Below are 16085 nucleotides of genomic sequence, written 5' to 3'. Positions count from 1 at the left end.
GAGCTTAAACCAGAACTGTACTCAGGCATAGAAGATGCTATCTTTTGCAGTTCAACACTTCTCCGGATTGTAGTCTGGATTTCTATGTAGTCAGTGAGGCTCCTTTTGTGATGAGCAGTGCGCTCTAGGCTATTGGCCTTTCTGCAAGTGCAGAGCTCTCAATTGTAATTCACATACTTACTGCAGAAGTATTATCTGGCTGTGGCTAGGCTTCCCGTCATGGTTTTTCTCTTTACCGAGTTTTCCACGTATAAATCTTGGTGTCATATGGATGGTATTTATTCTGTGATTATTGTTTATGCTTAATTGGTTTATTTGCTATTCTGGTTTTAATGTTTTGGGTTCTAGTATTAAAGTTTAAATTGCTAATGGTTCCGGTAATTTGTGACAATTGATTCACCCCCCCTCTCAGTTGTCTTCCGGTTATTTGAACTATCTAACAAGAACAACTAATAGAGAATCACTCAACCACCTTTCAGTGGGAGGACGATTATTAAAACTAGGAAATAGATCACTCAACCACTTATGCAACGAAAGGACTGAAATACAATGAGATGTAACATGCTGAAAATTTCGAAAGAAATATAAATTCAAATAATCTAACCGTTGCAAAAGAATAGCCGTTAACATAAGCATAGCAAGATGGATATATATATATATATATATATATTTTTTTTTAATTTAAAATTCAAAACAGGAACATGAATAATGATAACTGAAGATTAACTACATTGAACTAAAAATTAAGCATACATGCAATATTAAGAACTAATTAACTTGCATGAAATGAAAGAGAGATAGGGTTTAGAGAGTACTTTTCAACTGATGCTAAATTTTGAACTTCAACTCGGTCATGATACTGGTGGGGAGGGAAAGTATCATTAGGGCGCTTTTCTGCCCAACCACAAACTATCTAGTCCCCCGTGCCATATCCTTCTGGACTGGCCCAGCCCTTTGCAGGAAGGTAAAGGAATACGAGAACTCAATGCCATCAGAGACTTGGTGTTAGGACCTACACACTTAGTCGGTCATACACTAAGGGTAACTCCCTACTAGTATGACGCTCTGACTAAGGGTGTATCTGGTGCTAAAGATCAGACTAGTGCATGCATTACGCAACACCACCTTGGCCAAGGTTTTACACTGTAAGAACGAGTCTTCGTGCTGTCAATGATCTCACCCTTCTCGGCAAAAGTCTGGGTTGAGGAGTTCAGTTGAACTCGAAAGTAATTGTAAGGGCCATCTTGGGTTTAGCATTCAATAGTTATAGTAAAGGTATTTCAAGTGTTAACAACCATTTCTTCCTCACACAGCTACTATGTTTTCAACAGGTTTCGACTGAACCCCTGGCTTGGTACAAGTCTACATCGCTATACTGGAACATGTCTACCCGTGCATGCTAAGATTTGCGTACACGGACACGTGAGTACAATTACCCTTGCATATACGTCAAATATGACCAGTTATAACTTCACTGGCACATACTTGCCGGTATATGCCCAAGTACTTGTACAGTTGTACTTATGTGTACGTGTACCCGCCCTTCACATGCACAGTGAGTAATCACGATGTCTAAGGTTTACAACTTATTTTTATTTAAGATAGACTTCACAATAGCCTTAACCTTTGTATCACAAATACATAAATTCATGAAGGCAGAGATTCTAAGGATAAGATTTATTTCAGTCTATAGTTCAGTTGAGGAACACATGTAAATCTAACGCATAGACCTGCATTTGACTATACACAATTATATCTAATTTAGAGATATATTTACTCACTTAAAGGTGTATAATATATTTATAACATAGACCTGCTGATTATAAAATTTGTGGTTTTCTGGTTTAAGTTTGTCCAAATGGAGCCTTCTTGCACCTACATATTGATTATGTTCTTATGATTTTCAGATTTCAGTTAGTTGAATGGTGTGAGTAAACATAATTTCCAGGCCTGCACATCATTACTCAGATATACCTATATTTATATATATAAATACACACCTAATAGTGTATTTATAGATATAATTACATTTATATATTCATTCATAAAAGTCAACCTTAATCATATTGGTCTGATAACAGTGTGACCTTGCTGTCTACTCTGGTTATGAAAACTATTTAAAATAGAACAATGTTATTGGGGAATTTGGGCATGTGTTGGGTTTACCCATTATAATTCCATGTTTATAACATCTGAAGGAATAAAAACACCTTGCTGGTTTAATTCCATACAACCTGTCAACACTAAAATAATTTTCCTGACCTTTCATAACATAAACATTCCAAAGTTACATCTATACACATAAATATATATATATTTATGAGCATACATATAAATTTCCCACAACTGTGCAGGTATGAGAACCAGTTCATAATTTCATAACTATTCTAATGTTACCAAGAACAGTAAGTAAATTTGGTCTAATACAGAATAAGCAGATATATTACATGTTTTGTCATTTAAAGACTGCATAAGGGTTTGCCCTTCTCCATTTTAGAATACTTTTCAACATTCACACCACTAAATGAAAATATTTCAGAATTTTCAAGACATAAGGAAGAATACACTGCATTTCGTTCTTTTCCTCTATTTTTCTAGAAACTTGAATGAGAAATGGAAAAAGAATTATCAAACTCGTAGGGTAGCCAGACTACAAGACCTGAGAAGTGTAGAACCTTGTCAGAGAATGCACTCCAACACCCTTCTCAACAAAACCCGCTATATTTCGTAATGGCTGAGTTGAACAATAACAAAATAGCAGAGCAAAACCCTCTTTCCTGCCGTCAAGGAGAAGATGAATGCCTTTAATCCCCCTTCCTTTGTTTATGTATTCACCCTAAAACATATTACTGCTTGCCATGCCCTAATACCTGGCGGAATTCAAAACCTGCCTCATGATTCCTGTGACTGCAGCCCTTACGCACTCAACAATTTTTATTGGCTTCTTCACCAAGCTTTTTTCGTGAAAAATATCTCTTTTTCTCTTGTTATGAAGTTTTTGCGATAACTATTCAACCCCTCTTTTCCCCAAAAGGTTCGATAAAAGATATATTATGATGTGCGATTTTTAAAAGAGATTTTTACTTTTGCAATACTCTTTTCTTAAGTAATCCTCCTAATAGCTCGATATAGCATAATAATTTACTTGTAGAATGAGTAAACATGCCATAGCTTAGAGTACTATAAATTAAAATGCTTTTACTTGAAACTTTTTTTTTTTTAAATTTTTTATTTTTAGTATTAAAGAATTAATCCACGTAAATCAATTAGCAACTTTAGAAGGATAAATTTATGTCTCCCCCTCACATAATCTTCACTTTAATAAAGATGCCAAATAAAGTTGGCACAAGATAATTTGTTTAATTAAAAAGAAACGTTGTCATATAATTATAAATTTATTTAAACTATAATTATATATTTATTTATATTTATATATGTGGCCTATACTCCCTACGAATACCTGACTGCGGTAGTACGTATACAACCATGTATACGTACTCACGTACCCAGGTACTCGTATAGGATATATATGTAACATATATATACCTATATATAAATATATATATAATTATAGGATAAAAGAACATTGATCCAACCACTTTATTAATAACTAATAAAACAATTAATTAATATTAATAATTAATAATTGCCACGAGAAGTGACAACCCTAATTTCTCTATACTGACCTACTCGGTTATCTAGCGCACTGGCTAGCAAGGTTTGACAAAATCAACCTAGGTTTACCTGGCTTAGGCTAGGGTTTCCAAACGGCATTGAGTTCTTCCTTCCTTCCACCTCCCAACCTAATGATACATTCCCTCCTTTCGTGGAGGACAACGATCTCCTGCACACACTTGGCCCACGTAAATCGGTTAGATTCAATCTTGTCTAGTTCTGACAAATAATAAATCCTGATAAAAGTGAAACATTATATCATATTGTTAACTGCTATTCATCTATTTACTATATCAAAGTACATCAAATTAGCATCTAAAACATAATTATTATTATTCACATTTGCATAATCATCTGAACAAATCCATCATTTAAAGCATAAAACTAGGCACATTATACATCATACAAGTATATCAAAATGCACTAGGGTTAACATGTATCAGGACGTAAATACTACACAAAATCAACTAGGGCACAAGTGGGATGTAACATGAGATAAGATAGGCAGCAAAGCTAGCTTCTTCCACTTATTCAGTGGGTCATGTGATACAATTCAAAATAAGATAGCTGTTAGTACTACTAATCAACTTTACATTACATAGCATGAATTTTCAGATTAAAGATATCACTGTCCACTGCTGCAAAATGATTGTTTAATGCACTCCACAAGCTACAAAGACCAACTATCCCCAAAAACAACCTCACACTCCAAATTCCAAAATCCGATATACTTTTCCAGCAAGCTGCATAACACAGACGAACAACTTCAAACCTCACTAAAATGCACACAACTCTTCCCAAACTCAATGGAAAAACTCGAAACTGATTGCAAATGATTTCTACGAAGTAAAAGACCAGACTAAGATTGACAAATAGAAGCAAACTCACTCAAAACATTTATGCACATATTTATAAGCAACTCCAGTATGGTACGGCTTGAGCATGAGGGCGATTTGCATTATAAAATTCATATCTCCAAATTAAACTCTGAAAAACCAGCATATAGAATCGCCTAAGGCCTAGGAAAATAAAGGGAGAATACCTAGAAGCCACAAAGATTCACCCATGGACTTATGATAAGAAAACCACTTCAGCTCTACCACCATCCAGCAACTTGAAAACTCACAAAACACATCAGAAAACATCAAATGTTACTACATCAATGAACTCCATCTATTCTTCAGTGTAAAGAACTGTCTCACAATCTCAACTAGTAGCTATCTTTCAAACAAGAAGCCAAGAACCAGCTAGGAGGTATGCATTCCTCAAAGCAATCACTCTGAATTTCGACAACACTAACTGGCAAATAAACATGGATGAGAAAATGAGAGCCCAAGGCCCTTATTTATAGCCTCACACCATACCAAATTCAAATTCAACTCCAACTCAAATGGCGCCCAAATTCAAATGACTTTCATTTCATCTCCTTGGCATTTGGCGTCCAACTCCTTTCCACCCCTAGTCACCACTTTTGATAAACATTAGGCTTTATAAAAAAAATAGTAAGTGTTTCCATAGTGATTTTTACCACATTTTGAGAAACCGTTGCAACTTACTAAAAATAGTAAGTCTGAAAAAGTCTTCAGATTCATTTGCATGTTACACCACGAAGCTCTCTAAAAACCCAGAGAAATAAGCTGCATTCGCTTCCATTTACTAAAAATAGTAAGTTTGCCAGTCTCCACTGCTTGAAATGCATGTACCATCATTACGAAGCTTTCTGAAAACCCAGAAGGAATCCAAAACCAAAACTGACAAACTCCCACATGCAAGCCACCAAATATTCTAAAACATCCTCCCAGAGGTAGGAAACCCTAATTTATGCTTTCGACTAGCCTAAGGGTCTCCGGAATAGGCTAATGGTCAACTGAGCTGATTATTGCTAAGAAGGGGATATTACAAACCTACCCTTGGGTCCAACTAACAATTGGTAAACTTGGAAACTAAATTACAAGGTGGACAAAGGTATAATCCAACCATAGAAATCATACTCAAGTCATTTTTTAAGTCAGGGTGCAAGGTTTATTCATACTAAGACCTAGTTCAGACAGAATCACAACGAGCTTCACACAAAGGCTGAGACTAGGAATTATAGAGTAGAGCCTTTCAACATGAATATACAAACTCTCTCTTACTTCCCTTATTATGGTTCAGACAAGCTTAACTAGCTGTACATAATTACATTATCCTAGAGGAAAAGCTTAAACCAATATAGATTGAACTTCCATTTACAATTGACAACACTGAAACAACATAACAAAACTAACCAATGGAGTTGGTTTGCTTTAATCAAATATCAAACACTGATATAGAAGGATAGAACCAACAATGGAAATTGGTCTGACTTAACCCACATTTACAATAGAATATCATAACACCACAATAAAGAACACGGACCGTCTCAGCCTTATATCAACAAATATTTGATAGCTCAAGAACAAACAAGAAAATATGGTTACCTTAATCGTATTCATCCAAGATATACAAAACAAAACAAATCTAGTTATATGGTCTGTTTCCAGCTCAATATTAACAAGGTAGGCAAATTCATAAACTTCACAACTTGATTATCGAGAATGCAGGTCTTCCTAATAGTGATACTATTAATTAGTATGCTGATAGGAAACTTTGCTATTAGATTACCATAAGGCGATATCTCACAACATCAAGCATATAGGAAATATACAACAAATCGAAGCCAACAATAGCTTTGCATAAATAAACATGCAATCTGATTCCTTTTGCTTCAACCACAAAATACAAACAATAATGTTCTCAAAACTTTCAAGAATAAAGACAGTAATGTATTTCTTACCTGAGAATTGGCAGAGAAGAGAACAGAGAGCTCCAAGATTCCCGTCGATCTTGACTCAGTCGGTTCGAGACAATACAAGCAACAAGCTACCAAGCAATACTTCCACACAATCAAGAAACAATAATGCCACCAAATATCTCCAATATCCTAGCAGCATGATACAGAAAGCATAAAAGTTTTTGCATAGCAACAATACAAAATCGCATATAATCAAGTCGACAAAAACCCTCAAAACGGGTTCCAAATGCCACATAAATAATCATATTGCTTGCTATCGAAGTGCTAGCTTGGTGAGCTAGCACTGACGTTTTTAGCATAATCTCCAGCAGTTACAAAAAAGCCTCCGCATCAAGTGGTGGTCACCTCGACCAAGGTTAGTGGTCTTAAAACATGGTGCAAGATAAAAATGCGATACATCGCATAATAAACACATCCATCACAAAATGGATATACTCATATCCATACATGAGTGTTATCTATGTATGCGTGTGGGTATGAACATCTCTATATACATAAATCCATAAAAATGCCTTCGATGGCAATCTAGAAAAATAATAACTATATATATATATATATATATATATATACATACGTGTATATTACAATATACATATGTATATGCATATATATTTATATTTATATATTAATCCATTCATATTGAATATAAATAAACACACGTATGTATATATATATTTATATTTATATATTAATCCATTCATACTGAATATAAATAAACACACGTATATATATATATATATTTATTTTTATATATTAATCCATTCATACTGAATATAAATAAACACACATATGTATATATATATGTATATGTGTGTGTGTGTGTGTGTGTGTGTGTGTATATATATATATATAAAGAGAGACATTAAGAAGATAACCACAACATCAAGAGAATAAACTTAGACCAAGGATACCCAACTACCTGATGGTACAAGGGTGACAAACTGACTCTTGGTCAACTTCAGTAGGGTGATACGGACCTTACTCTACCAAGACCGAGATGCTCAAAGTGTACATCTGATTAATTGGACCTAGGACTCATTAGCAATGTTATTTTCTAATATTTGTGACCCTCTCCTTGATGATACTCCCTCCCTCCCGAGGATGTTGTGGTTCCAAAAAACACTTGGTCACAAGAAAATTCAGTTAGTCACATCTTAACTGGTTTGTTAGTTTCCTAAAATATTGCAATTAAATAACTTCATCAATCAGTTACTATTCTAGATCCTCCTCAGGGATCTCAGATGTGGAACTTCTTACTCAGATGCAGAGTTCTTTTTCTCCCTTATTTAACATGGTTGGTTCATCATGGGAAAACAACATGCTTTTCAGAAGACTCATGGAATGGCTTCCCTCAGACATAATTGAGGGTCAGGAATAAATAAAAACAATTTTAAATTCTTCTTGGGGGAAAAAAGTAAGTGATTATTTTTTAATTTCTTATCCACATGGCTTATGAAAAGTTCAATGGAAAGATGTTTGTAGTGTTATTGCTCTGCCTCATCAACAACAAAGACTTTCTCAAGAGCTTAGGAACAAAGTTGTTTACTTCAAGAATGCCAAAGATAAACTTATCTGGACACCTTCAAAAATAGGCTCTTACACTGTGAAACAAGGATATAAGGTTCTGGATGACAATGATGTAGCTCACCATTCTAGAGGTTTCTCTTTTTGCTAGAATGGGGCAGGCATACAAAAAGCAGGTTCTTTTGCTTGTCTTGTTCCTAAAGGACAAATCTTAACAAGTGACAGATTGTCTCATCTAGGTATAGCTCAGCCTTTTAATTGTATCTTGTGTGATGAAGCTTCAGAATCAAGAGATCATTTGCTTCTCAACTGCAACTTTGCTCAAAAATGTTGGAAATGGCTTCTTAATAAGTTCCACTGGTATTTGCCCCTTCATTTAGATCTATTCTTAGTTTTTGAAGCCTGGCCTAGACTATTTGTGGACTCTTTTTTTGCATCCATTTGGGAAGTTGCTCCTGCAATTCTAATTTGGAACATTTGGTGGGAGAAAAATAGGAGAATAAGTAGGAAGGAATCTTTTGATGCAGCATCAACTATAAATAAGATTGATTTTTCAATCTTTGAGGTGGTGAAGGCATTAATACTAAACATAAGAAGCTAGATTCCCCTTTTACTTCTTGGGATGACAACATACTAAAGGATTGGAAGTACTTAAACTTGCCCTTCAAAGGAAGTCTCCTTAATAATTCTGCTAAGAGAATCAATAGAAAAGAAATCAGTTGGAAGCTCCCAGATGAGAATTTTTGTAAGCTAAATTTTGATGGCGCATCAAAGGGAAATCTAGGAGTTTCAAGTATTGGTTGTGTTGTCAAAGACCAAGTAGGTAGGGTTCTTATTGAAGGCCTCACAAGAATCCCTAACAGCACAAATAATGTAGCAAAGGCTTTGGCTTTGTTGTTTGGAATTAGGCTGGCAATCATAGGTAATGTGAAAAATCTGATTATAGAAGGTGATTCCATGAACACAATTCTAGCCCTTAAAGAATTTGAGGCTCCAAATTGGAGAATTGATTATATCATCCAAGGAGCCAAAAATAAATTGAGTAGCATGTATCCATCATTATTCACTATTACAGAGTAGCCAATAGTTTGCAGACTTATTGGCAAACCAAGGTTTCCATCTTCCTCAAGTGGAAAAAATTCTCTATGAAAGTGACATAAGATCAAATTGAGATTTACTAAGGAGACTTAATGATGATCTCTCCAATGACACCTGATGAATTTCCGCACAAGACATTTCAAGTTATAATATTTTGATGACATCTCATTTATTCCTAATTTGTGTGTGCACTTGTACAATTTTAACATTCCTATGGCTCATCTATAGTACTTGTCCTTAGCAATTTCACTTCATGTTGTTGTCTACAATCCATTATGGGCAATGATTCCATTTGTAGTCCTTTTATCGTCAACATGATGTGTGCTTCTTATGTGGAAGATGGACACACTGTTTTTAGTGAAGATGTTCTGTTTTTGTACAATGCCCTTGTGCCTTCCATGCCACCTTGCATTTTCTATAACTCCTCATGTAAGCAAGATGCGTAGACTTTATATCTACACGGTTGCAAGACAGATGGCTCCTTCTGGCCATTTTTCGTTCATGCTTTTTCAAAATTCTTCACGGAGGATGGATTACACACTTTTTCCATATCATTTGCATGTGTAAGCTATGTTAAATAACAATGTTGAACCTAAGGTGGTATCGTTCATTGTTTCATCATGGATTTCAAAGTTTTGCTTTAGGGTAAATATGTTGATGTTCAACTTGGGGGTAATATTCCACCTTTCACACTGTCTTTGGCCTTCTCTTTTCCCAGTAGCAACATCAAATGGGCAATCATCAATGTTCTAGGCGTAGAATGGTTGCAGGGTAATCTTTTCTTACTACCTTCGAAGGTAGCTTCAAGGTTTGCATTTGTGGTTATGGACCTCTCTTGGCTCCTTATTGGCACCTTTGTTCCAACATCATTGTTCACTTGGGAGGGTGTATCAACTGCTTTGGCAAAATATAATATTTTATTAGGTCCTCCTTTGATTGGTGGTTTTCTTGACAAGAATGAGATATTGGAAGAATCGACCCCAAGGTCAATTCTCATTTCCATGATCAATGGATTGAAAGCAAATTCAGCAGGCCTGTTTCACTCATGGATTCATACATATAGGAATTTCATTGGTGAGCCTTTGGTCTCCACTACACTGTTGAAATTTGATGGTATTCGTGAGCTTCTTGATCATCCTGAAATAGATCCTCATGGGCACCCATCTTCTTTACCTCTACCATCAAATTTAGCATCTCGTGAAGAATCCTCCAATGGGAGATAATTTAGTAGCATGGTAGTATCTTTGTGATTTTTGTATAGCTCTTTTTATCATGGTATATTGAGGATTTTTTCTCAGAATCTATATGTGGTAGATAGTTGGGGTTTCTTTCTCTTTGTATGTCTAGAGTTGACAGATTCCCTTCTTTTTGGATTTCTTATATTAGTAATTGTATGGGGTGTTTGGTTTGTATATTAACGGTTGACAAATTTCCCATCCTTTTGGTTTTCCTATATCTTATATGTAATCAATATTTTATATAATATATTTAATATTTTAGGCTTCAACCTTTTGCCCCAAAAAAAATAATAATAAAAAGTTAAATCATTTCCTTTTAGATAACAACTTCATTCATAGAAGAATAAAAAAATGTCGCCGATTAGCCAGGAACAAAGCATAATAAGCATTTTTCCAAAATCAAGAAAGAGGGATGTAACATATTCCCCACCTTGTGAATCATTGTACTCGATGATTATTTAACATAGATCAAAATTCCAAATATATAAAGCAAGTTCATTATTTCTCATAGTGATAGTTCAATGGTTTTTAAATAGATGAGGAAACTTCTAAAGGATTTCTTCATAATCCTCCTAGGTGGGATTGTCTTCTACATATTGACCCCGCATAACCTCATGGTTACATAGGCACAACTTACGCATCTTGAGTATTCTAAGTGGTTTGATCATGACCACCCCTAGATCCCACACCTGCAAGGAATTCCAGTCAATCATGTACTCAAAATTTGCCACATACTTCTTAAAATATGAAACATCAAAAACATTATGCAATCGAGCGAGAATTGGTGATAGACCAAGTCTATAAGCTACTGGGTTAATGACCTTCAGGATTTTAAATGATCCCACGTATCTCAAGGCTAATTTGGAAGCCTTTCCAAACTTGATGGAACATTTATGTGGTTTAACTCTGAGGAGGACCTTCTCCCCTACTATAAATTTTCTGGGAGTTTGTTTTGGCATCGACGTAACTCTTCTGCTAGTCGTTAGCCTCTCTTAACCTTTTCCTGATCAGCTTCACCTGATCTTCCATTTCCTTAAGCATTTCCGGTCCAAGGGTGATTTTGTCCTCTAGCCTATCCCAACTGATGGGGGTTTTGCATTTCATTCCATACAATGCTTCAAAAGCTGCCATCTTTATGGCAGATTGATATGAGTTGTTATAAGCGAATTCTACTAAAGGGAGGTATTCTTCCCATTTATAAAGCTGGTCCATGCAATACATCCTTAAGAGGTCTTCCAAAACTTGATTCACTCTCTTTGTTTCACCGTTTGTTTCTAGATGATAAGTTGAACTGATGTTTAACCAAAGCTACAAACAATGTTTGCCTGAATCTAGATGTCATTTTGGCATCCCTATTAGAGATAATTTTTCTTGAGTATTCCATGCAGCCGAAAGATCTCTTGAACAAATTTTCGAGCAACTATATTTGCTCCATCTGTTAAATTTCCTGTTATGAAATGTGCTACCTTGGTAAGCTTATCAACTACCACTAGAATGACTTTATGTCTATTTCTTGTCATGGGTAGACCTTGCACGAAATCCATATTGATAATTTGCCACTTCCATTCTGGTATGGCATGGGTTGTATCACTCCTGTTGGATGCTGGTGTTCTATTTTTACTTTCTATCACTTGAAACAACCTGCCTTTTATCTTGCAACATCCTTCATATCCTTCCAAAAGTATAGGGGCTTAACATTTGCTAATATATTTGTCAAAACAGGATGTCCTGAATTTGGCACCAAATGTACCTCTTTCCTTACTAGTTTCCTTAACTTAGGGGGATTGGGTATGTACTTGCTTCCATGGTACCTCAATAGTCTATCCATCTCAATTTTGTACCCATCATATTTGGGATCTAGGGGATTGCTTCGTAAAGCCTCTTGTGCCTAATTACAATTGTCATTCTCTTTGAGATTCTGTAATTTCTCATGCTCTTAAATCTATGTTAACAGTTGCTATGGGTGATAAATGCCTTCAACTACTCAATCATCAGCCACTCTATTCTCTTTACCCTTGATATAACTAATTGTTATCACTTGAACCTGCACCCTATCTTGCTAAGCTATCAACTCAGCAGGCTTGTGACACATGGGAACTCTCCTAGGCCTGTGGGTTGCCTAATACTTGGAGTCAACCTCCAGAGAAAGCTGGTTCTTAACTAGTTATCACCTAATTCTGACTATCCTAATGATTTTTTGAGAAAAAGAGAAGGGAAACATGAAAAATGAACTTACTGCCTAACAGGTGATGCACCAAACTGAGTGTCTTGAGAAAGAAAACAACAAACAAGAAACAGTATGACAATAATAATACTCACCTACACAACCCAGTAGATCATAACCCTTGCATAAATAATTTATAAGAAGGCTAAAATCACAGTCCTTAGAAGAGAAAAACACTTTTCACAACCTAAGACTGTTATTTCACTCACAACTTATAACCTGCAAATAATTATGCTTCTGCATAAGGTACCTACATGAAAATACAGTTTAAAGGACGAATATCACAGAAACCTGCATAAACACCAAGTACTCATAATGACAAAAGAATATGGGAAGGCATAGACTGCTTATTACTGCTCAAAGTTGTTACAATGCTCTCTTATTCTTGAAAAAGTGTTACAAAAACATTCCCTCTTGCCGAAAGAACTCAGAAATTACAGTCTGCCAAAAAGATGAATGAAGAAGAACCCTTACAATGAAGAAGGAAGGTAGTATGTATGCTTTCCAAAAAGCAGATAATGAATAATATATTCCACCTCCTCTTGGGCGAGCAGAAACAAAAACCCACCTTCAAAAGACCTGAAATAGGTCTGAAAGGGAGAAACCTGGGCCAAAAGTCAAGCCAACCCATACTGCAACCATAAAAGCTCTTAAAAGCACCATAAATGGCCCCAATATATCACTGACAGGCCTGCAAGCCTTATCAAATAAAAAATAAAAATACATTTCATAAAGTGACTTTTTTTTTTGAAATTTATTATTTAATTAGATATTTGTTTTATTTCCTGTTCATGCTTAAAGGCATAAATGGTAATAAACGTAAATAATAATAAAACAATTCAATAAAGTGACCTATATCACTTTAACAAAACATTTTATTATTTCATTTATTATTACTTTTGACTTTTAAATATAAAGATGAAATAAAATAAATATTTAATTTAAATAATAATTTTTTTTTAAAAAGCGTCACTTTAATTAATGTATATTTAATACTTTATTTAAAAGACATAAATAAATAATATTTATTAAGTGAGTTAATAATATCACTTGACAAATATTAATATTTATTAAAATTATTAAGTGATATTATTAACTCACTTAATAAATATTACAAGTTCAACAACACCCCCCCCCCTCCGCGCGCCCCCCCCCCCCCCCTTCTTAGGCATTTCACGGGGATAAAACATATGGAGAAAAGAAAAAAATAAATAAGGCAAAAGAAAAGCCTTTGGCCTTCGATGCATATTTAGGAAAAATGAAAAACCTAAAGGCTATCATTTCTTCCTTATCACTTTGCATTTGATGTATTTCTTTCTCTGCTGCCGTGAAGCTTCACCTGGGCGCCGCCATGGGGTAGGGTTTGAAACTTTCTGGAAGAAGTCGTAGAAAAGAAGGGCACATTTTTGAAACCTGAGTGAGCTGGGTGCCGCCAAGGTTATTTTCTACACAAGTCGAGGGTTTTCTTAGAGGAAAAATTAGAATCGAAGGGCATATTTGTCTCCATTGCTAGCCGCTAGAGGTGGCTTCTTGGCTCGAAAATCTGGAACTGATTACTTGCTTTCTTGGACCCCATTGTTGCTGCTTATGAGAATGATTTTCTGAAGATTTTTTTCCCATTACTGGCCGCTATAGGTGCATATTTTGCCTTAATTCTAAAAGTCGATTCTATCAAAAAGAATTTCCTTTTTGAAAGTCATTTCTGAAAATATTTTGACTGTTATGACTGAAAGATATTTCGATTTTCTGCATGCCATAATTCTGAAGTCATATTCTGGAAAATTTGATACGAGTTTAAAGTTGAAACCTTGCACTTTCTTTTTTCCTTTTGTTGAAGAAGCCATCACGGCTCTGCATTTTAGACAAAATTTTACATTACTATTTTGAATCAGCTTGCTGTGCATTTCTTTTTCTAAGTTTTAACCAGAGAAGGGTTCATTATAACTCATATTTGATGCTTGCTAACTGGGCCCTCTCATCTCATGCCATTAAATAAATCTGCCAATCTGATGGATAAAATCTCAAGATTCTTACAATCCCTCCTCCTCCAGAAAGCATATTTGATGCTTCACCAACCCGCTATTCTAGAAGTACATATACCGGTTCAAAAGAGGCAATAAATTCCTCTGCTTGTCTTTTCCAAGAACCAAATCCAAAGTCAGAAACAACTTGACCAGTTAACCTCCACTGTGGGTTCACTATAAGCACAGGCCTCTTTTCAGAATCCTTAGCAAGTGATTTAATCTTTTTTAGTGAATCCGATATGGGAAACACTATAGCAGCCACTGTACTATTTGTAGGATACAAAACAGCCATGGGATCCATCTCATTTTCAAATTCTCCAAAGGGTCCTGGTAGTATTATGGCACTTCCTTCTGTCACTTGTAAACCTTGAAGAATTGATGTCGCAACTCTGGAGCAAGCATTGAGTTCCTCTCTTATAACACATGGATAATCTCCTGGTTCAGTGTCAAGAAAGTTGAGTTGTCATTGATCTACTGTGAATGCCTTGTTTTATTTGCATCTGTCCATTTGGTCTTTGATGTAACTCTTAAAACTTATCATGCAACAATGAATGAAAGGTATTATAACTGCATTTTGATGATTGCCTTAACCTCTTAACAAAGGCATCCATTTGTCTTGATGTTTGAAGAGCCCGTCATATGTAGGAGTTATTACAATCATGAAACTCCCCTTACTGCTATCAACTGCCATAATGCTTCTAGTCTTTAAATACAGAACCACTCATATTGCTGCTCATACCTATTTTGATTCTCATTTGCATCATTTTCTGAGATATGACTGCGTGCCTTTGTTGAATTTATATGAGCTGGGCTCAACCCTTGTGGGAGCCTCATTTACCCCCACTCATTTGTGAAGTTTATGAGCAACAAGCTGTCCCCTTCCTAATCCCACACATGAAGCAAACATGTTAGCAATGATATGCATATGTATGGTGATTTTCTTTTGATCTGATATTTGCTCTTCCTGAGATCTTTCGTGATGCTGACTATATGCACCTGATGCATGTAGGGACTATATATACATGCATGCAATAGTATACATGTTAGGAAAGTAATCAGCCATTGCTTAGAACAAAATGTTCTAACCCATTGCATATTTAACTCCTTTGCAGATACCGGAAGGAAGGCAGATGTATACAAGGACAAAGCAGCAAGATGAAGGCAACATCAAGGCTACTCCAACTGTTCCATCATTCAGGCAATGACTGGTTCCACTCTCAACATGCTCTATTTATTTTTGTACTCATATATACATGTCTATGTATTTCCTTTTTGCACCTGATGCATGTAGCTAGTCTCACAGCTCTTTGTGTGGGACACATGTTTGAATATCAATAAAAGTACTTCCTTTTTTGATGAGATGTCTCCCTCTTTTGCTGTTACAAACTAGAAGTATTAAAATGTAATCTTTAGTTCATCTTTTCTAGTGCAGTTGAAATGCAAAATAGCAGAAGTAATATGTACTTGTT

The 16085-nt window shown here is 35.4% G+C and overlaps 1 long non-coding RNA gene across 1 annotated transcript in view; it reads left to right on the top strand.

Annotated features, from left to right (window-relative positions):
- Window positions 1-15878, top strand: part of LOC131041708 (uncharacterized) — a 37851-nt gene extending 21973 nt beyond the window's left edge. Inside the window, exon 4 of the long non-coding RNA XR_009105070.2 lies at window positions 15729-15878. This is a non-coding gene — a long non-coding RNA (uncharacterized LOC131041708). The remainder of the gene's footprint in view (window positions 1-15728) is intronic.
- The last annotated feature ends 207 nt before the right edge of the window (window positions 15879-16085 follow it).

The sequence above is a fragment of the Cryptomeria japonica genome, chromosome 11 (genome assembly GCF_030272615.1).
Source record: "Cryptomeria japonica chromosome 11, Sugi_1.0, whole genome shotgun sequence".
NCBI lineage: Eukaryota > Viridiplantae > Streptophyta > Pinopsida > Cupressales > Cupressaceae > Cryptomeria > Cryptomeria japonica.
The sequence above is the reverse complement of the archived record's forward strand: the minus strand, read 5'-3'. Positions and strand labels throughout refer to the sequence as shown.